Here is a 23,438-nt window from a genome sequence, read left to right on the forward strand (position 1 = left end):
GCTACTTCAGCAATGGCAGAGCCTTTATCGAATGCCTACTGTGTGCTGAGCCATTGATGTATAATTTAATCTTCACAACAGTGTTACAAGGTGGTGTTACTGTTTTAAACAGTTTTTTTTTTTTTAAGATTTTAAAAATTTATTTATTCATGAAAGGGAGAGAGAGAGGCAGAGACACAGGCAGAGGGAAAAGCAGGCTCCATGCAGGGAGCCTGACATGGGACTCGATCCCAGGTCTCCAAGATCATGCCCTGGGCCAAAGGCAGGCGCCAAACCGCTGAGCCACCCAGGGATCCCTAAACAGTCTTAATGAAATTTGGTAACTTGCCCAAAGTCCCAGAGCTGGTAAGTGAGGGGCCAGGAATGGAATGGAAGCAGGCTCTCTGCCCCGTGACACCACGGTGCAATAGAGAGGAGAAGTAGGCATTTGGTTCTACATCCAGCGGGCCAGAAGCAGAAATAAAACAAACATGTGTGTGAGATTTAATTAAACACATTCAAGTGACCAGAAGGCATGTTGTGAGGGCCAACAGAAGCTGGTTGGTGGTACATGGATAAAAGCATAAGTAGGATTTACTGGTCCGTGTGGATCCGTGGTGAATACTTATCTACACTTCTCTGCAGAGAGGGCGTTTCCAAGTCTAGATTGCCTTGTTCTCACTGTTTCCATCTGCACAAAAGTCCACACCTGTGCATTGCATTTATAGAATAACCTGTTGTGAGGTGTGGCCCTGTCATCCCTAGAGAAAGAGCAGCTTAGGCAATGCTGCTCCGAGTCAGAATTTGTGCCCATAGGGAGCAGAAATAGTCAGAATTTGTGCCCACAGGGAGCAGAGATCAGCAGGTACCATGTTGGAAAATAGAAGGAAGAGCATGAAACTCCTCCGGGTCCGTTTCTCCTGTTTCCACTCCACTATTCCCAGCAGGGCTGCTGCTTGCCTGGCGTGTCCCAAGTCAGAACTGGGACACGGAGGTCTTCTAAAATAAGAGAGGTCTTGTAAGTCTAATACAAAGTATAATTTGTAACTGAAGTCATGTTTATCTGTTATTATTATTATTGCCATTAGGTTTTCATTGACGTGTATTTGCCATACAGTGTCATATTTGCTTGTGTGGTGACCGATGGTGACTGTGCTCAGGGTGAGAACTGAGTAACATATAGAATTCTCAAATCCACGTGTTGTACATCTGAAATTATTACCGTTGTTATGATTTTATAAATCAATTTTATCACCTAGGCCATATTTCTGTGCTAGTTTTCCGTGTTTTAGATTGTGCCGTTTAATTCAGCGACTCTTTGGTGATGTTTCATAGACAAAAATAAAAGATGTTGTATAGATCAATGTGTGAGGACCACTTATGTGGGGCTCATAGTAAAGATACTATGATATGTAGTGAGTGCTCACCGCAGGAAAGATGCAAAAGGTTTTATATGCATTATCTGAGTGAATACCAAAGCTCTATCAGGAGGCTATTATTCTTGTTGTTCCCATTTTACAGATGGGGGCTCTTTTTCAGACTTTTTGAGATTAACAACTTTAATGCTGTCAAAGCAAGCGGCTATGCAAGAAGAGAACACTTTCTAGTCCCATAGAACATATTTCCTCTTTGGGCATTTTTCCTTCCAGTCTCTGTCCAGATGTACTCAGTTATCAGTATATAAACAATCCCTATTCTGCTTTTTTCATTCACTATAGTCATAAGAAGTTAATTTTCTCAGCCATCCCCATTCTCATGTAATGACTGCCTACAAGTAATTGCTGTAATTTATTTAATAATTTTCCTCTTTGGGAATATTAGATTGTTTTCATTTTCTCTTACAGATACAACGGCGATGAAAAACTCTACATAAGTGGTATATTTTATCTTCTTTGAATTTCCTGGGAAAAAGTCTTTCAGTCAAAGAATAAAAAGCTTTTGACTCATTGGAACTTTCTGAGTTAGACTTGTTTTCACAGGAGCAAATAGTGAACAACATTGAAACATTTATTTTGGAATCTTAAGAAAAATTATATCTCGAACTCTTTGCAGGTCTGAATTGTTTTTTTGTTATTTTAAAGATACAATTTTGAATGAATATATGATAATTGATATATAGTGACCAACATGAGGCCTAAAGAGTGATTTTTTTTTTTTTTGGCATTAAGTTTAAAATGGGTAAATTGGGCCTTGGGGAGGCTGATGTGTGCAAAAAAAGTATTCATTCTCCATCAGTGTGCACTTCTTGAGAAGCTACCACGTGCCAGGCCACATGGTGGTCACCAAGTCTGTAATGATGAAGGTGACAGCCCAGATCCTTTCCTAACAGAGTATCACTAAAAGTCAGGTCTAAGATTTTTGTTGTTGTTGTTGTCCTTGAGACTATGCCACACGACACCCTCAACCTCTAACATTTTTGAGTCCTTTGTTCTTTTGCTTTCATGGATCCTGACATATTTCTTAAACGCAGCCCCAGACACCAAGGATAGAGAATATTTTATTTTCAGAAAGACATATACATAGATAAAATGTCTGAGAATTTCTGGAAGCATATGTTTCCCCTCTCATCTCTGTTGATAGGATTTAAGGAACCCTTTTATCTTCCTGGAATGAAAGTATCTTGCTCTGTAGTTTTGGGGATCCCTACATCATCTTATCCCTGTTGTATATAGCTTAGATTGCATCTAAATACATTTATCTTTTCAGCACTTCATGCTAAATAAACCAAGTGCAGGGACTTTGGACCTTCCATTACAGGAACATCCTCATGTGAAAATAAAATGTAAATTTAGGATACATACCATGATTTATTAAAATAGTGTACTGTACCTGCAATTTTCACAGGTAGAGAACTGTTTGGTCCCTTTTGGAAGCCAAATATATAGGATTCCTATTTAAAATGTAATTCAAATTGCATTTTAACTTTTCACTAAATTCTTCCATCCCCGAAAGACCTACTAATTTGTTGATGAATATAATTTTGTCATCATGTTATATATTATTCTTTTTAAAAGTCTGCAGCATAAGTGTTATTACTTCACTGATGTTGAAACATTTCATTGGGGAAAAATAATCGTTTAGTAAATATTACATTGGTTTAATGGCTAACCATGCAGATCAAACTCTTCACTGGCCAACTGAATGTTTCACTTTAAAAAGATATTATAATGTCATTTTATGGGAATGTTAGTATGTGTGTTACCAATATGCGTTTCAATTTCAGTAAATTCATGAACGTATATGTGTGTATATCTACCAATCACAGTTCTATATGGTTTGAGTAGACTGATTTTTTTGAAGGAAAAATTTATATTAGGATGTAAAGACATCTGTCTCTTTGTCTAAAGTGGTATAAGTTACTCTTGGCTGCCATGCCCAAATCAGTTTGTCACGTTATTCTCTATACATTTGATATCAACTTCTATGTGAGGATAAGTTCCAGGAATGGGAATTTATAGAGTACTCTTCTTGATGAAAAGGAGATGGGTGGAGACAACTTCATAATGTCAGAATCCTGTTTCTGTGGGTCGACTTAAAGTTACTGAGGCATGAAGCTGGCTCTGCTGGGTGGCAGTCTGTCCATAGACATTATTACCAAGGTAACCTTGATGTGGAAAAGAAAATACAAAGGCATCTGAAAAAAGAATTCTGATAGATTTTTTTTCATTCTCTTTCAATTTCTAATATCCCATATCCTTAACACTGGGGTTGAAGTACTACTCTCTGTTGCAACTTTACACATACCCTACTGTTTGAACTCAAAACCCTAGGAACTACATGTCTGAGATCTGAATGTATTCTAGGTCCCAAATCAATCTTGTCACTCCTCAGAAAGCAATGCAAGATAATAAGTAGTATTCACCTGATTGCTTTCCTGCTCGGAGACAGCTGGTGACGCGTGTCTTCCTGATAACCAGGAGTTTCAGATCTAAGGCAGGGATAAAGGGAAGCTGGGAGCTCGCAGAATCTAAATTTGACAGTCGATGGCTGAGGAGAGGGTCAGAAGGGATAGAATCTGTGACACGTATGAGAAAGGAACAAAATTTATCTGCTCTGGTTGCAATGATTAGATGTCTCTTTGTCTGGCTTTCTTACAGCGGTTGACTGATTGTACCCGCCAGCTGGCTAATATCATAATTAACAAAGTTGCTACTACATCTGCAAAGTTTAATCGAAAAATTTGCCAGTGATATGATGGCATTGTCACAAAGATCACAAGGGACACGGAGTTGACTTTTGCTCAAGGTGGAATGGCAAAGCTGTATAAGCAAGACAAGAAATTGTGAACTTGTTCAGCCAAAGGTATGTTTGTTGTGGGTTGTTTTGTTTTGTTTTCATAATTCCACACCTGAGCTTTCTTATTAAGGTTTTTGTTCGGTGGCTTGTGGGTTCGTTTTTATTTTTTCTTTTGTGATGAAAATGATTCCTAAAAAGATCCATATGCATCTTGAGCATTTACAGCATATTCTCTGAAAGCTTTGTTTGTTTTTTTTTCCAAATCTGGAAATTCAGAAATATAATAAAATGGCTTTTGATACAGAATAGAAATATAAAGCAATGTTTTGACTGTCATTGTATCTAATCTTCATCAGTTTTCAGAATAACTGTTAACAAATATCAATTGAACATTTTATATCGTGTAACATTGGATTTATTTCTCTCAACAATAAAAGCCATTTCTCTACTTTATTCTATTGTGTCAACCTCGTTATGGGAGTGAAAAAAGCATGTATAGCTATAGAAGATGTAGAGGTTCTATTTCAGTTTTAAGAAATGCTCAAAGCAGGGGGAAGGAAGGCTGGGGTCTTGACTTTCGTCAAAGTAATTGGGTTTTTTTTTTTTTTTTTAACATTTAGAAAGACTAGCATGTCTTAAAATTATGTGCTATTCCTCAATGCCAGTCTGGCCATTGACTGTCATACCTGTATTTTCTTTTCACTGTGATTTGCTTTGCTTGATTGAATATTCAGGCTCTGGGGAGTTTCCCAAATTACAGCCATCACATATTGCTAATTAATGAACTTGAATATTGATGAGGAGGAGCATGTGCCTCTGTGTATATATATATGCCTGTGTGCTTCCTCTGAGTACAAAGACATAGAGAGGAAGGTTTCTCAAAAAAAAATATGCAGAAGGTAGAGTTTGGGCTGTTTATGCTGTGTCACACCACTGCTGGAATACCAAAGCAATTGATTTGCAGTATAATTGGGACTTACACTGAGGTTTTTTACTTTCCCTCTGCGGTCATGCAGATCACTATATCATGGCATAAATAAAGCAATGTTTTATTTATTTATTTATTTTTACCCATGCCATTCGTTGTGTGTGTTAATAGCAGTTTTTAAACATAATGAAATAATATTTGGAAACAAGGTAATACATAACAATGCATATTTTTAATGCCTATTTAAACTTTCTCATGGCTTTATTCCTACTCATGGGAGACTAGATACTCTGAATATATTCATAAATATAAGAATCAAATTTCATGTTCTCAAATTTTAAAAATGGGCCATTTATGGGATCGTGAATTTTAAACCCTTTAAGTGTCCAAATAATAGAAAAATACTGTCTGTTGAAATTTTGGTTAAAATTTGACTCAACACATTTCCAATCTTCCCTAAAATTTAATGACATTGATAAGAAAAGCTGAATGTGAAGGCTTAAGATATTATTTTGTTATATTCTGGATGTTATTTTCAGAAGAGAGTGTTATTCTCATGAGAGAGACTCTCTTTTTTTTTTCATTTGACTTTGCATTTCTCCCCTCCTGGTAAGTGGTACATAATAGGCACTCAATATATATTTATCGAGTGAACAAATTAATGAATTTAAGTCTTTCTGCTGCTATTCAAATATGGTTAACATTTGCTTCCTCCAAATCAATAACTTTTGAACACCGTAAACATTATGGATAGAAACAAGGAGATGAATGGCATAATCACAGACAATAGGGGGGATTAAGTTCCTAAAATGATATAATGTTGTTTTAACCTAAACCTCCATAACATTTTGTGTCATTGAGATTTCCTATTGTAAGAACTCAGTTGGAGCAGCGAAGGTCTATGAGGATTAGAAAGAGCCAGGAAAGTGGTTCACAGCTGATGCACCCGTTCTTTTAAACAGGATTATCTCCTGAGATGTGTAGAAATGAACTCTTGTCAGAGTTTCAAAGGAATTAATATTTTTGGTAAAATGTGCTAATGTAAAGAGTTAGAAGATTAGTGATGCATAATGAAAGCAGTGCATTCTTTCGCATGGAAATAGGAATATAATAAATGTCCTGCAGGTGATTGGGGCTGTAGCAATTTTATTGAAGATTAAAGTTTGATTGACCTTTGTTAGGGTGATTAACCCTTCTGAAATTAAAAGCCAGAGCTGAATTATTCTGGCCAATTTAAATGCAAACATTAAGCAGGTCGTATGTCATTCAAATAATAATAATAAAAAACCCTCCTATTTTAATTTTCATTTTTGCACATCTGAATGGGATGATGCTTTGGAAAGATCATAGCTCTGGAGAGAGCATCCCAGTGGCAGGAAACATGGGATAATGTGTAGATAATTGGGAGCACGTGGAAGAGTCTCAGGCATTCCTCCCCCCATCAAAACATCAAAACCACCACCTCGCAAAAAGCAGGGAGCCTGAAGGCAATCTCCACACACTGAAAATGCGTGCTCTCAATAGAAAAACCAATCTAGAAATATCCTGAAGAGGTTAGAAATAAATAACAGTGACATCTTTATTCTAATCCACTGGCAGCCACCTAAACTGCATATTATATCCGTGTTAAATCTGTATGATGTCTCCTGAAAATGGGGGCTTTGTGGTACGGTTGCTTATGAAGCTGTTTGTAAAAGTTGATTATTTCCAACATTTAGAATTTCATTGCCTGTAATCTCTGAGAGTCTATAAATATATTCAGCATCTTATATGAAGTCCAAAAATATTATAAGAGGAGCAAGCTCTCGTTATTTACAAAGTCACATAATGGTTGGGTTTTATTTTTCTTTGTTAAATTTTTCAAGATGCCCTTGTGAAAAGTTGCATATTCACATCACTTCAAAAAACTGTTTCCATTTTTTCATATCGTGTTAAATTTTTTTATTACAAGGTCGGTGGTCTTTTTTAAGTCCCATCACATAATGAACACATCTTCCTTTTATGTGTCTGTGGATTATTAAAATGATAATATGAGTTCTCTTCATTCTATATGTAATTTACTTCTCTCTCTTTTCATCAAAGCATTTACTCTGAACATGTCAAGGTACAAAAGTCCCAAATATTATAGTGTAAAAATTAAGAAGCCTGAGGTGCTTTGGTTTATTTTTGCACAAGCTTTTCATGTACCTTTTTTAACAATTTTTTTCTGAAAGATAGGCTTCTACTCCAGGCCTATGAGGAAGTCAAAGATGAAAATCCTGTGATAGAGTGAGAGAGAATTCAGCTGGCAAAGTGACTCTGGCATCCTCTAAAGAGCTGGATGATACCTTGCAGCATAGATTAATAATCTGTTTGACTAAGATCTGTCTGCTATAAAGATAATTTCCTAATTCTTAATCATGGGGCTAGTATTCAACCATAAGCTGTAAACAAATATGTTGTCCTGTACCTTGCCTGATAAAGTGTAGATTATCAGCTTTAGTTTAGGTACATTAAATGTCCAACTTAAAAAAAAAATCCAGTTGTTCCATGATAATACTTGTTTTCTTGTTAGAGACACTTCGCCAAAAAGAAAGAAAGAAAAAAAAAAAAAAAAACCCAAACACTACTGCTAAACTAAATCTCTAAAATAAGCACTATTCATTCTTCAGCTGTAATTCAATAATCTCCTCTAATTTGATTATTCTCATTTTACCTCTTACCAGAGCTGAATGAAAATAATCGGGAGCATTAAAATTTATTGTAAATACAACATCCTCTAAGCATAAAAAAACGAATATGCCAACCTACTGATAATATCTTCTATGCAATGCCATTAGTTACCAGCAATCTCTCCCATAAAAGAAAATCATGGCTTGAGAGGGTGAGATTCATATTGTCTTAGCATAGAGAAAAGACGTGCTGAAAGAGCAGAGGCAAATAAGATTAGATTTTGTTAAATCCCAAATCCAATCATTTGTTTTGCTTCAGTGTATTTAGAAGACATTTTTATTTCTTTGTTGCCTTTGTCTCTGGCAATCTGTTCCCCTCTAATCCACCCAGTCCCAGACCTGACATTTTCTCTTATGGCTGGAATAACATTCTTTACCATTAACAAGCAAAATTAATCCATTTGGTATTTTCTTGGGCCACATATTTTAGTGAGAGTCCTTGCGTTTAAAAAAATAGACTGGTCAGAGAGTGACCAGTGGTGTCATTTTATTCATTGCATATTGTGTGGTTTGTGAATCAACAATTTAATTCCACAAAAATTAAGACTAGATGTACTATGAGCCATTTTGTGGTGCCAAACAGAGATAAGTGGCAAATGCAAGGATTTTCAAGGTTTTTAAAATCACTAATGGTCAAGAAGTTGTCTGAATTTTTCAAAATGTTACTCTCCTCAACAGACAGTACTTCTAGAATAAAAGTATTTGGTTAATATTGGTCAAGTGAATTTTTTTCTAGGAATTTGTTTGACAAAATAATAAAGATACTCTAAACACAATAAATGCCCTGATGCTAACTTTCCAGGTAATTGTGAAAGCTCCATAGAATTAGTTTTCAGGTGAATTGGAAGGCAACCTAATGAAGTGGCATGTGGCCTATTGATGTATTCCATGCTACTTATATTAGCACCACCTCTACATATTACTGTGGAATATGGAGAACTGCTTGATGAAATAACTTTGACTAATCTGAGTTTAGCATTAGTATTTCTGGACCTATAACTGACTAATCTGCATTGGGTTTTGACAAGAATGATTTGGGCACCTTCTATGTACCAGGTATTCCCTACAACACAGTGAGGTGGGTCCATGAGCCATGTTTTATGAACCAGAAACTGAGACTGAGGGTGGAGAGTGATTTGACTGGGTTGGGAGCTGGTGCCATATTTCAAGGCCTTCTTCATCAGAGCTAGTGTTGCCATATCTGTTTTCCACGTTGCTAAAATTTTGGGTGCCTGTGAGCACAGGGGTTTTAGATTAATATAAACTCTTTCCTCACACAAAGGAATTTACTAAATTGCAGGAACTACATACAAGGGAAGAATTGGCTCTCCCTTGATTCACTCCTAAGGAACAAAAGTGCTTTAGAATGACAGATTATTCACTGGCACATCCATGCAATGAACTTCACTTATTTCAGAGACACTAAAAATTGCCCTCCCCAAATATTATTTAGTTCATTGGAAGTCAGCCATTAGGCTTTTTTTTTTTAATCTTTAAAAATGTAAGTATTTAGCATATCTTTCATTTGAAATTCATAAATAATTCTGTTTGAGTCAAAGTCAGAGGTATCCCTGACTTGTCTCACACATTTTCATTGGTTGAGCAGTTTAACAACCATTGATAAATGTGCCACCATGTTTGATGATGCCTGCTCTTGAAACTGGATATAAGCACAGGGGTCTGTTATATTTCTATTCCATTGGGAATTATCCAGTTGCTTATGCCAAATGAGTTTAAGGAAATATGTGGGAAAAATCTTGTTGATAAATATATATACACAAAAATACAGGTTATATGAAGTTACTGCAATATGAGAGAAAGATAACATGCTATTTGGCAAAAACAATTTTGGTTCTCATTTCCTGATCTATTATGAGAACAAAAGAATTAGTAGGGGTTAGACAAAAAGTAAACCTTTGCAAAATTAGGATAAGAAGTTCCAAAAGTTTGGAATTGACAGATCAATTTTCAGTTGGAGTCTTGGTCCACTTTTAAAAAGTTGATTCTTTTGGTCTGTGAATCTAAAGCCATCCTGTATCTGTCCACAAGGGCCTAGGAGAGTGCCTGAAACATGGAAGGTATCAAGGAAATGTTTGTTAAACTGAATTGTGACTATTACCATTAAAATAAAATTAGGGACACTGAACTCAATATTTCATTATAAAGTCCTGGGGTTTGCACTAAGAAATAAATCTAAGTTTCAAAGTCAGAAAAGAGAAAGGAGAAATTGAGATGATAGATAGATTCCCATACCTACTGTAGAATGCTTTTGAAAATGACCCAATTGTTTCCTTTTCTTTAGCTTTAACTCTAAGCCTAATTTCCTCCCACCCTGCATTTTTAGTTACTGGTTACTGATAACTTATCAACAGCTAAACTAGTTTTTCTGAACTGACTAGAATATCTAATCAAAATTACCAGATAGGTTTCTTTTTTTAGGAAAACAAGAAAATGATTCGCAATATTCGTTTTGAAAATGAATGAAAAGGCAACTGGCAACTAGAGGGCATTGTGTAGAATAGGGGAGAGATGGGAGAGTATTTGCAGGAAAATTAGAAATTTCTATTGTGATTTTAATGGCAAATGAAAGTCCTTTGTAGCAGAGAACAGTAAAGTGTGTAAGAAAAGGAGATCTACTGAGAGCATGTTTCCCTAAGAAAGACTAAGCAAGATGGAAGAGCAAGTTTGACCAACATCTCTTCTAAATATATAAATACTTGAGAATTCATTAACCATTTGAGTCCTGCTTAATGATGATTAAATCCTTAGGCAGATGTGAATCAACTTCACTATGTGGAAACATTGAGAGAAACATTTATGAAAAATATCCAATTTCTGAAAATACAGACCGATTAAAGTTTGAGATTTAATTTAGGGATTTTTACTCTGTCTGCATGATGTATATATTAATGATGATTTCTTTCCCCTCATTCTTCATCTTCATAAGCAAAAGGAGATTTTTTTACTTATTGACATATTACTGAAGAATCTAGCTTTTCTCCAAAATTACACATTTTTTGCATAAATGTGCCTAATTACCTGAATTCAGTTTTGATTAGCAGTGTTAATTGATGCAGCTGTGGATGGTATCTGTTTACCTAAATTACCATGTGCAAACAGCAATATGTCTGGAAGTGAATATGCTAAACTGAAAATACTAATTAGCTAAGACAGATTGTTATTCAAGTCACATCGTGGAGCTTTCTAATGAAAGCCTAGATGTGTCAGGGTTTTATGATATTCAGACAGAAATGTCTATATTACATATGATTTCTAAATTTAATTCGTAAGAACAGATGGGATGTCAGCCAGGGTTCTTCTGCCTTATTCCTGTATTAATGTGAATATTTTACTCAACTGGTGATATATTCATATGTTTTTTTTTGTAAGAAACTCATCGTGTGCTTTGACAGTGTGCCAGCCCTGCACATCCAGACTCATCTATTTCTTGGCCAATATATTCCCAGATTACATCCACCCACTGTCCCAAAGATGAAGATAAATAAACCACCTTGCAAATTTAACCACATCAACTGGTTAATTTAATGAAGTCCAGTAGTAGAAAGGTTAGTTAGCTTCCAGTGAGTAGTATTTTAGGGATTTTTTTTTTTACATCCCAAATAACTAATAATAATAATTTGATCATGGGATTCTTAGGAATCAATGAGCTGTTTGCAGCACTAAAAAGTAAGTTCTCGTTGCCTTGATGTTGTCGCTCATCTTCAGTCACCTAAAGATGGGTAGCAAAGCCATACTTATTTTGAAGTGCCCAGTTTTAAAGTATTACAGCTGTTACTGTGTCTTTGATTCCCATTACCAGTGTCCTAAAGCATGACCTGCTTTGCTTAAAGTTTCTCTCCAATGAAAGCATTAATCTTTTACTGTCTGCTGTGGCACTCAGTGCTCATTAATGGCAATTTAACTTAGAGGTACCCAAAGATTATAGTACAAATCCTGCACATCATATCACAAAGAATAATAGACCCATCCTCCCATTCCCAAGAGGCTGTATAACTGTGCTTAATACATAATAAGTCTCTTCCCAAAGGCTGTGAAAATAAGGCCTCTTGACTCAAACTTAAGAGTTTAAGATCCCTTATTAGATATTTTAAGATGCCATGAGCAAAATGGGGATAATTTTCATGATGCAAATTTGAACGTAATTATAGTTTGGCATATTTAATTTAGGTTTAAGTGAGAATTATAATTACCAAAAATTGAATTATTTCAATTATGCTAATTTCTATCCCCAAAGTTTTGTGTCATTTGGGTTCTCAAAGATAGGTTTAGATCCAGCAAAATTACAATGGAATCTAATACTAAACATAAGGAATTTGTCGAAATGATTCTGTTCTCATTATTTTGGCTACAAAAACGCTAAAATACCATGAACTGACCCAGGAAACCATGGAGTCCTTGAAATAGCTTAAATCAAAGTAGAAAAACCGAACATAAGTCCTGCTTGGACCGTTGGTCTTCCATTTTCTGTATCAACACCAGTTGTAGCATATGATTGGTATTTGCTGTCTAATCAGTGACGCTAATCCCAGCATTTTTAAAATAAAATTTATGTGTAATAAAATTATGGTTATTTAATAGTATGCTTTGAATAATCACCTTCAGAATTTTCTCACCTTCGATGATCATTCTAGCATTAGTCTCTTCAAAAATGCTTATTGCCAAATTCCTTTATTCTTGAAATATTTTTATTTTTGAAAACTTGAAGCATTTTATTTCCCAGTAGCTAAAAGTAGCTTGCCACATGTTCTGTGGATAGTCTCAGGGAGTTCATTGTTAAAAAACCAAAACATGTGTGTGTGTTTAAATACATTCATAAAAATCACCTAAATGAAGAGTTGAGTGTAGACACTAGAGTCTGCCAACCAGTTTGGTCATTAGGTATATTTACTTTTTGCTGCTGTGTTCATGAAAGCGACTGCTAAATAAATGTATGTCTGCTTTTAGAGCACAGAGAAAAGAAGGAAAGTTCTCCCTGCAAAGTTCAGTCATGTCTTCTATTCCAAGTGATGTTTGGGGCACTCTTTGCTCTTCATGAGATTCCCTAGATGTTTTAGTAAAAATTTTTGTTTGTTGTTTGTCTCTTTGTGAAGAGGTGAACTTGTTTGGTGTCAGAATCTTTTCTATAATCTTGCTGACACATGTTAGCATTTCTACACAGTTACCTTAAAATAAGAAAACAGGTCAGCGATGTAAAATGTGAAATGGAATTAGTTATGGAGTTTTATCAGACATTCCAGTGAATTGTCTTTAGGCAAATCACTTAACCTCTGTGTGCAAATTAGTTAATTTTAAGAATAAATATAGCTATCTTTCTGACTTATTAAGGATTTATCACTTGTGCCCAGGGTTCAATAGATCTGTAAATGAAGTGTATGAATCTTTTCTTTGAACTCTAATTGGCATGTGGGGGAAGCAGGTCAGACTGAGTTAAAGGCTGAGAGACTTAATCCTTTGAAGAAATTTTGATTTGGTTTTATTACTTCTAAGTATTGCTAATGTATTTTAAGATTAATTTGACTCTTTGGCTGCTTCGTGTTTGCTGGTTTCTTTTCAAAAGGGTAGATTGTAGACTTCCTGAGGGATATCTTTTGCTTCTTTGTTAAACCTTCTCCTGCACCTTCATGTAGCTCTACCACAGGAGAAGTGGTATGCACACAGTAGGAGCACTCTTGCGAGGTCTCTAGTGAACTGTGGGGATCAGTAAGTAAAACTCATGGTCATTAACCCCATTCATAACTCAGCAATCTAAGTTATGAGATACCATGCATTACCTGACCCAGCAATTGTAAACCCTCTAAAGATGTGTGTAAAAAAATGTTTTAAACCCCTTATTATTCTGAAAAACTTGCACATTTTTGATCATTTGAACATTTTACAAAGGGTAAAGTGAATTCATTTGAATTCACTCTCAGAGAAGCATAACATATGCTATACTTGAATCAATGCAAATTTCAGATGAATAGGATTTGACTTGGTAAGCCAAGCTTTGTAAACAGGCAGACCTGAATGCAGATTTTGCCTTTGTCATTTGCCAGCAGTGTGACCTTGGGGGCATTTCTTAATTCTTTTGGGCCATGGTTTACTCATATGGAATGGAGAGATAATAATACCTACTTAGAGTGGCGCTACAATGAATAAACCACACAGTGTGTATCAACACCTTAACCCAATGCCTGTCTTTGAGTTGACACTTAATAAATAGTAGATACAATTACTTTTTAAAACACAGTAGCTCTGCATCAAACAACAGAGATAGAGAAGTTTTCCTAATGTGGCATTCATTAGCTCTTGAAGTATTATGCAGTAAAGTGATTCAAATTTCCCACCAGTATATATACAGGTTCATTTTGTCCCAGGGGTAGCTGTATGCATGTGTGTTTTTACACATACACGTATCATTAACATAAGATTTAAATTAAACACCTGGCTGCTCAAGGCATGTTATACACGAGCGTACTTTCCTTCTTTTCTAATAATGTCTTACAGCTGTGTAATGTTTCATGGCTCAAAAATAGTTCTGTACACGTTATTATATGTAATCTTCACAGTAACGAGATGGGACAAGTGACATTATGTTCTTCTTATTTTATAAATGAGCTATGCAGGGACTTCCCTAGTGTCACTTACTACTACAGCGAGGGACAGGGAAGAAATGAAGGTAGATACTCAGAGACTTTCTGGACTGTTTGGGAAAAAGAAGCTAATAATGCTGTTTCTCCACACATTAACAGAGTGACATCCTATGTAAATATCACTACATTTAAGTGTAGGGCCCAGGGATACCATATATTGTGAAATTCAGGATATCATCCAGGTTTTGACAGGTGGAGTGGAATTTGTTTCCCCTCAATAAACATATGTGAAGATGCTCTGACTCATTGACTTGTTCACAGTAGTTAAAGATTGTTATTTCCACCGTTACTACTAGGACTTTTGTGGAAATGAGGTGAGCTATCGTTTGAAAAGCTGGGACCAGGAATTTAGGTCTCCCTCAGGCCTGGCCCAAAGCCCAGAGGTGGAAACCTGGGTGCATGTCTAGGGATGTCTTAAGCAATTAGCACCAAGAGCCAGATTTTAGAAAAAATCCATTCTTCCTACATATAAAGAGCTAGTATCAGGAAAAGGCAAATGATCCAAGGAAATCATTTCATTCAGGTGCTGTTTGTTATGTTGGGTTAAAATATTTCACCGATTCCACAAATATTTAACAAATGTTTTGCATTGCAAAACAAATGTATCATAGGAATCTAGAAAGTATAAGACACAATGCCCCCAAAGACTTTGAATAACTATCCTGTCATTGTATACCTACTGTTGCAACAGGATATAGTTTAAGTGGCAGATTCTTCCTCCTTTCATCCTAAGGGTATAAAAAATACCCTTATTTTTCATTTACATATTCATTCAACAAGCATTTATTCCTCCCTGCATTGGGGGTGGAATACAAATGTGGTCTCTGAAATCAGATGGCCTGAGGTAGGGTGAATTCTCTGAGTCTTCAGCTTGCTCATCTATAAAATTCAGGTGATGATAAGATTGCTATAAGGTTGACGGTATTTGTGAGGGGTTTTCCTTTGCGTGGGGCATACACACATGCTGTCACTTCATGAAAGGGAGTGCCTCCTCCACTCAAGGGATGTAAAAGTAGTTGGGAGTGGACACACTCCTAGAGCAACCAGAGAATTCCACCTGGCATTTAAGTAAGTAGAGTCTAACATGGTCCAGACCCCTTGGGTGCTGACAGAATTTAGAAATAGGAAAGGTCTTTTAGAGAAGGGGAAACAGTAGCAAAAATGTTTTCTAAAGAACAGTGTGGTATCTAGATGGCAGCGAGGCCTTTGTTCAGTTTATGCAGCCTGATGAGCATCTCCCTGGAGACCACTGTTAATTTAGGAACCTACAACATCTGTACAGTGGAAATGGGACCAGAGCCTAAACCTAAAAACACACAGAACATGATTTGCTATTCAGTGTGGTTGAATAGGGCAACATCCATCCCTGGGGTTTGATTCATGAACCACATGGACCTAATTGACACTGGGTTGTCGCCTTTTCAGATAGCAGGCATGGTCGAGTTTTGGTGTATTTGGACTTTTTCAGTGTTCTTAGGTCCAGAAATTCCAAAGTAGATTTTTGTCATTAGCTCGCCAGGCTTGTCTTAAACCCACTTAATGAGGTCAGCCGGTGGAATGTCTTTTATGTTCTGTGGCCTTTATGCTGAGTCTCAGCTACTCTCAACTGTGGCAGAGAAGTTAATGAAGTTACCACAGTGCTCGCTTGTCTGCTGCTTTTGAAAACACACCTCGTATGTGTTTGGGTATTTAAATTCTGTTTTCTAGCTTTTAGGGTTTATATCCTCGTGGTGCATTCAAGTGCTATGGAAATAAGACCAGATGGATGTGACAACCAGCCATTCGGGAAATTACATACACATTACATTTCAGAAAACCAGTGTACATATGTCTATCTGGATGCGTTCATATGCTGGATTATTTTTGTTGCAGCCAAATGGTTGAGATTTCAGTGAAGCAGTTACCTTAGAATGTCAGCCTGAGAATTCCTTTCCGAGGAAAAGCAGGGCCTGCAGGGAGCTGTTGTGTCAAATATGGTGAACATGGGGACAGAGTAAAGATCACCCTGCATTTCTCCACCTTCCTTTAGTTTTCCCCATAGTATTCATCAGTACAGACATTATATTATTAATTTCTTTATTGTCTACCCCCCCATGTAAACTCTATAAGGAGAGGGAATTTTTCTGCCTTGTTTAATACTGTAGTGCTTGGCACATAATAAGCACTCTATGTATGATAATGAATAAATTGGCTATTGCTGAGATAATGAAATGGCATTTAATCTCCCTCATGCTAAAAGTCAGCTTGATGTGGACATGATCTTTTGTCTCTGAAACTATGAACCGATTCATTGGGCATAATGGTGGTGATAGTCATGGTCATGCCCATCACTGACATGGGGTTAGCTATGTGCCAGGTCCCGGTCTGAGCACTCACAAGGGCCTTCAGTGTAGAGGCTGTTACTCTCCCTAGTTTATGGTTGGGGAATTTGAAGCACAAAGACTCTGATGAGACAGAGCCAGGATTTGAACCCACCAGCCTGCTCTTCTACATCTCCTGTGTTGTCAGAGGTTACTTTCAGGGTTTGAAAATAAATCATCTCAGGAACTTATCGATCCTTTTGATTAGCCAAAATCATCCCACAGCCACAGTCTGTTAGTTCTGTGCTCTTCTTAAATACACTGTTGAGTGTAACCAGGGGTGCAAGGGCAAGTGTTCCCATTTTACTCTAAGAGGTAGAAATCTGGAAAAGCAGTCACTTCTCTTATGCTGTAATATTCTCTCCAGTGAGTTGCCCACCTACTTGCTCTTGTGTGGAAAGGGAAAAATGATGATAAATGCTGTAAATAACTACTCTGGGTTTCTGTACTGATTAAAATATTGTGTTAACAAACCCCAAAGCATATTGTCAAGCCACATGGAAACAATGAGTATTGGGGAGTCCATCTTGGCTTACTCATACTCAGGTTTCATTCTCAGTGATGCAAATGGTGACAAATTTAGACCTGAAATCGAGACACATTAGAGAACTTTCAGCATCAAACGTGTCTGCACAATTGGGGTTGGTTAAATTAAAATTGAAGATTAGTTTCCATACCTGAGCACAGCCCTCCAAGGGTAGTATAGGCTTTGTCCCAGGTGAGGGCCAGAAGAAATGGAGAAGCCAAAATAGAATTATAAATCCCCTACACATTGGTGAAAATCACCTCCAGTCACAGAGGCAATCAGGGAGTAGACACTGCAGAGAATATAATGACTACCAAATCCTCGGAAGAATTGCACAGCTTTCAGGGATGATTTGTGTAGTGGGGGGACAGTGTTCCACAGCAAGAGGGACACTTGTTGGTGGGAGATTTAATCTTGTTCATCAAGAATGGGGAATTTTGTTCCTGACCTGCACATTTCCTTGAAACCTTTCCTGTTGTCCATCCATGCAGCCATGTTGTTTTACCAGCTCACTTTTCTGATACCTCTTCTCATCAGTCCAGATGTACCCAAATCATTCTTCCTATATCCCTTCTCTTGAATTTATCAGTTCCATGAAATCCCATTCAAAAATGAAATAGCCTTATTTGGGGCTAACTCTGCTGGTTCTTTTTATATAATTTGCATTTCTATATTAGACATTCTCGGTATTACCTAATACGGTACAATATCAGTTCCTGCCCCTACTATCTAAATGAGATCATTCATGCAACAGGCTTAGCGATAATAAGTATATGGTAACAAACCCCAATAAATGACATCTGTTGTTAGGCATCTATTACCTGTAATCATATTCAAGTACATTGGAAGAAACTTGGAAAAATTCATTTGACACAAGAACTTTTGAATGAGCTAGTGATTTTTCCCCTTCTGGGTCAGATAAACAAAATCTTATGTTTCTATTAAATTGCACTCTTGGACTTTGTCATTGTACTTCCTCTATGTGCTTCCTCATACTTTCCTTTTCATATATTATGAAATCAACTGGTCTTCATGTAACAATTATGATTATCATCATCATCATCATCATCATCATCACTACCATCATCATCATCACCATGATAACTATGTCTCAACCCCCACCCCCACAATATTTAGAGTACTTACCAGTTTATAAAGCACTTCCCCTTATGTTTTCTTCTACCCAAAACCCTCCATAGTTGACATTGCAAGTACAGAGGAAACAAATCATGTTGCTAGTGTGGGACAGATCCAAGATTCTGATTCTCAGATTGCACATCACAGAGATAAATGGGAGATCCACATGAGTTTTAGTGCTGCAGAGAATTTTTTTTTTTTTTTTTTAGAGAATTTTTAATAACACCTGCATGTGTGTCCCACCTTCAGAGAACAAATTTTGGAAAAAGTATTTTTGAACTAATCAGTGACTGAGTCTGACCTTAAGGAATGTAGACATTCTCTCCTGTATCTCTCCAGCTGCTGACTGTGGAAAGGGCTCTCAGACATTGGCTTGCAGCTGCCCCCAAGCTCTTCTAGCAGTCTGAAAAGCAAGTGGGTAATCAGGGTATAGAGCTAAGAATATTTGCTTTTTTATCAGGACTGCAATATGACAAGGCCAGAAATATGGCAGATCGTGGCATTTTTTTTAAAGACTTAATTTTTCTAGAGCACTTTACAGTTTACAACAAAATTGAGAGGGAGGTACAGAGAGACCCTGCTTCACACGTGCACAGCCACTATCAACATCACTCACTAGAATGGTATGTTGCTTTTTACTGGGGATGAACCTACACTGACACATCATAATCACCCAAAGTCCATACCTTTACCTTACGGTCCACTCTTGGGGATGTACATTCTGTGGGTTTGGACAAAAATATAATTACATCTATCCATCATTCGAATATCCTACAGAATATTTGTACTGCCCTATCAATCTTCTGTGCTTTGCCTATTCAACCTCTTCCCCCTCCTCACCCCACCTTTGGCAAACACCAATTTTGTTTCTGTGTCCAGTTTTGCCTTTTCCAGAGCATCATACATTTGGAATCAAACAGTATACAGCCTTTCAGACTGGCTTCTTTCACTTAATAATCTGCATTTGAGTTCTCTCCATGGCTTTTCATGGCTTGGTAGCTCATTTCTTTTTAGCACTGAATAATACTCCATTATCTGGATGTACCACATTTATTTATCCATTTACCTACTTGAAGACATCTTGGTTGCTCAGGTCATGGAATTTGATGAGGAAAACATTTTAGGGATGAACAGGTCTGTTCATTAATGTGTCTGATACTGTGATGTTACCACGACTCCACGTAAATAGGTCTAATGGCTTTAAAGCTGAAGAAGAGATAAATGAGGTGTGGATTTTTAGAAATTATTTGTGTTGTTGGATGGGAAGAGAAGTGGGAATATGCCAGTTTCTTATTGAACCACCAGTTCAGCAGGTGACAAACCATTCCAGTTAACAAGAAGGACGGTCTGTGAGTGCAGTATAAAGGCTTAGTCATTGCCTGGCAAGAGGAAGTAGGAAATGGAAGAGGATGATTTAAGTAGAGCTGAAAGAGATAATGCCTAGTCATCATTATTGTTATCAACTAATCATTGTTGTTTTTCCATCATACACCCCGAATCTGAGTGCCGTCTTCATCCTCCAAGGGCTTATATCTGAGGTAGATGAACTGCTATTTTTGCCGACTTGTTTTCCTATTTATTGAGAGTATTTGAAGAATATGCCTGTGTGTTGGCGGGAAATTTAATCATCACACCTCGGTTTTTAGTCAAGGAGATGTTAGTTTCAAAGTACCTTTTTGTGATTTTTGACGTTTTGTATTTGAGATATTTGAGAATATCGACAAAACAGAAAAGGATCTTAGAGTTTGCAGGAAGACGGGCCTGCCCATTCCCTGCTAACTCACCTCAAATGGTTTTAAACTCTGAAAACAACATAGAACAAACACATCTGCACAACATTAGCATTAAAACTAGGCCCTGTAAGAAGTCAAAATATCCTTTGGGAACAAATTGGTACAGTCTCAAATCCCTTTGAAATTGCAGAAGAGAACCTGTTTTACCTTAACCGTGATATGACTGGTAGACCGTTGAGACTACCTTCTGTATACATATGTATTTATTTGATTTGTGTAATAGGCTCTTTTCCTTCATAGCCAAAGGAGTCATTCTCAGAAAGCATGCAGGCAATCAAAATATTTTCAAATCCCAAAAGCCAAAGAAAACTAGCTTTTGGTTTATTTACCAGGGTGTGTCTTTCTAAACATTTTCTCTTTTAAATTGGCCCTCAAGGGCCATAAGCCCTATTAGGCCCGAGTGGAGAAAAAAGAGAAGGATTAAAGGACATTCAGCAGGAGTGTCCTGAAAATGATGTCTGCCTGAAGGCGTATGGTCAGTCAGGTAAGTCTAAACAGGAAAAAGTAAACATAGGATAGTCTGGGTTCATGCAAAGCAGCCAAAACATTCTCAGCAAAATGCTTATCATAAACTCAACTAGGTGACGTATTTGTCAAAAAGAGATACAGGAGGGGTTTTCCCCATCCCAGTCTCATTCCTAGGTGTCAGCAGTGTGCTATGTATTGATGAGGGAATACAAACATTCAAGAAATCAATGGCTGTTTTTTTTTTCCTGGACATATAAGCAGGTATTAGATAATAAAGGGTAAATTCAAGATCTGTGCTCCACAGAAAGAGAATGAAGTGACTTAAACCAAGTTGGAGTTTCAGATCTCTACAGAGTTCCATATTTTTTTAAAGAACGTTTCCTCCTCACTTTATATGCTAAGAGACCAACACACACAACGTTTGTTAAGTAATTAGCATCACTCAAAAGTTCAAAGTTGAAAACAAATTGAGAAAAGCAAATGGTATTATTGGCAAAGGACCCGTTTTTAGTGTTCTAAATGCTATATAAGTGGTCATCAACTAAATATTAAAAGAAGTGAAGGGCAACCCGGGTGGCTCAGCGGTTTGGCACCACCTTCGGCCCAGGGCGTGATCCTGGAGACTCCAGATGGAGTCCCACGTCGGCTCCCTGCATAGAGCCTGCTTCTCCCTCTGCCTGTGTCTCTGCCTCTCTCTCTCTCCTCTCTGTGTATTCTCATGAATAAATAAATAAAATCTTAAACAAAATTTTTTAAGTAATAAAAAAAATAAAAGAAGTGAAATAATGTAAATAGTATCCAGATATAGAGACATTGACTGTGTTTTGACAGTCCAATTACCTGTATCAGATACTTTAAGGTATGGTTGGAGCCCAGGGACCCAGAACAAAATATTATTTTGTGGCATTTATCCTTAATAAATGTCTTTAGACCATATACTCGTCTACATACATATGAAGTGGGGATGGGAAAGGAGGCTTACCAAATCCCAGAATTTAAACATTTATGGAGTTCTCCCTGAAACCATTGATGAAGGAATGGGACCGTCTTTATTGAGCCCCACTATATTCCAAGTGTTTATTATATAACCTCTATGTGTCACAAGTATCTGGAAATTAGACAACACCATTGCTATTTTGTAGAAAGAGAAATATGAAGCTAAGTATGGGTTTTGTTTTGTTTTGTTTTACATCTTTTAAAGATTTTATTTAGTTAAGAGAGAGAGGAACAGAGGGAGAGGGCCAAGCGAACTCCATACTGAGCATGGAGCCCGATGCAGGACTCAATCTCAGGACCCTGAGATCATGATCTGAGCCAAAACCAAGAGTCACTTAGCCAACTGAGCCATCCAGGCACCCCTCAAACTAATTGTGTTTAACGGATTTTTCCAAGGTTACCCAGATCAGATTTTTAAGTGAGTTTTGCTTCCAAAGGCCATATTCTTCCTTTCACACCACATATGCAAGCTTACTACCTTGAGAGGCTGTACCAACTCGAAATTTAAAAATAATCAGTGGCGTTTATGGTCCATGGTTAACAAGTGCTAAGTACCATCCCCCTTTCATCTGAAGCTTCTCAGTCCTCTTGATAAGTGAATTACTGTGCCTGGCATTTCTTATGCCATCTACGGAAAGATCGAAAGTTAGCTAAAGGAGGGGAGAAAAATGAGAAATAATATTGGATCTGTCCAGTTGGTGGTTGCTGTCAGAAGAAGTAAAAGGAAGACACTTGTTTTCCTACTGGGTTGTTTTGTTTTGTTTTGTTTTGTTTTCTGTCTATAAAGGAAAAGGGGTAGCATGGAGTAATGGTAAAGAGAGAATATTGATGTGGTGATGATGAAGAAGACAGAGCATAGGAGAACTGGTTTGTGTTATTTCTCCATCTCCCTGGCCATCCCACCCTTCCCTGAATGAGAATATTCTGTTTAGCTTTCAGGCTGAGGTTGTCATGCGAGAAGTGTATATTAATTTCATATTTTCTCATAACTTTCTTTCGAGGATAAGCGTTTTGGTTTTCTGCTGTTTATTATTTCAAAGGCATCTATATGCTAATATATCTTATGCTAATTATTTTCATGTTTTCCCCTTAGGTTATGCTTCATATCACCCACCGGGGAGGATCATCTCTCATGAAAACTTTCAAATTTGATTTTGAAAATTATTCAGAAAAATTTAAGCCACACTGTCTCCCAATATAGGAAAGAATATACTCTGGAGGTTCCTGTAATTCAAAGAAAATGGACCAGGATGACATTTGGGTTCTCGTGCTACCAAAATCCTCTTGAGAAGGATAGCCAGGTACACAAAGCATTTAACATTGTGACATTGAAGTGTTGGAATAATAATTAAAATAAAAATCTAATAATGAGTTTTTAGAAATTGCTAAATTGCTATGTTTGATCCAGAGTTGAGAAAGGAAAGGCTGTTTTCATTATCTTGACATCTGAGGTGTAACTGCTTCTACTGCTATAAATACTATAAATATTTTAATTGTATGTCATCATTTCTTATCATCATTGCTAGAAAGTTAATTCTAATGATATTAATGCCTGAAGCTGAGTTTCTGCTCACAGGAAGAATCCAGTAAAGGGGAATTTCATATGATAACCCAGTTTGATGTTTTCTTCCAGTTTTATTTTTTCTTTACA

The 23,438-nt window shown here is 36.9% G+C and overlaps 1 long non-coding RNA gene across 20 annotated transcripts in view; it reads left to right on the forward strand.

Annotated features, from left to right (window-relative positions):
* LOC112654405 (uncharacterized) overlaps nt 1–23,438 on the forward strand; it is a 231,175-nt gene that overhangs the window by 71,599 nt on the left and 136,138 nt on the right. For 17 of the 20 annotated variants that reach the window (XR_004805121.2, XR_004805119.2, XR_004805120.2 and 14 more), the window contains 3 exons: nt 1,824–2,031; nt 4,077–4,281; nt 22,881–23,088. This is a non-coding gene — a long non-coding RNA (uncharacterized LOC112654405). The remainder of the gene's footprint in view (nt 1–1,823; nt 2,032–4,076; nt 4,282–22,880; nt 23,089–23,438) is intronic. The other 3 variants (XR_003133009.3, XR_003133006.3, XR_003133008.3) reach the window with 2 other exon arrangements.

Source organism: Canis lupus, chromosome 15 (assembly GCF_003254725.2).
Source record: "Canis lupus dingo isolate Sandy chromosome 15, ASM325472v2, whole genome shotgun sequence".
NCBI lineage: Eukaryota > Metazoa > Chordata > Mammalia > Carnivora > Canidae > Canis > Canis lupus.